This window comes from Ceratotherium simum, chromosome 17, assembly GCF_057802395.1.
Source record: "Ceratotherium simum simum isolate JZ-2026a chromosome 17, ASM5780239v1, whole genome shotgun sequence".
Classification (NCBI taxonomy): domain Eukaryota; kingdom Metazoa; phylum Chordata; class Mammalia; order Perissodactyla; family Rhinocerotidae; genus Ceratotherium; species Ceratotherium simum.
Window position 1 is genome coordinate 19346700 of NC_141916.1, and position 261 is coordinate 19346960.

Below are 261 nucleotides of genomic sequence, written 5' to 3' on the forward strand. Positions count from 1 at the left end.
CTCCCCGCTCGGTCTCGCCCCCCAGCCTATACCGCCCCAAGTCTCGCCTGTCCCTTTAATCACTCCCTCCAACCGGGTACACTCTCTGGGGCCTATAATCCCTGACGTTTCCCTATATGTTGTCCCAATTGGGAAAGCCTTATAATTTCGGCTACTAGCAAAACGGCCACAAATTCGCTGCCCTGGCCACGCCCCTTTCACTCAAGTTCTCGGGACGAACCGGAAGGGATTGCGCAGCCCCTAGTTCGTAGACCCGGAAGT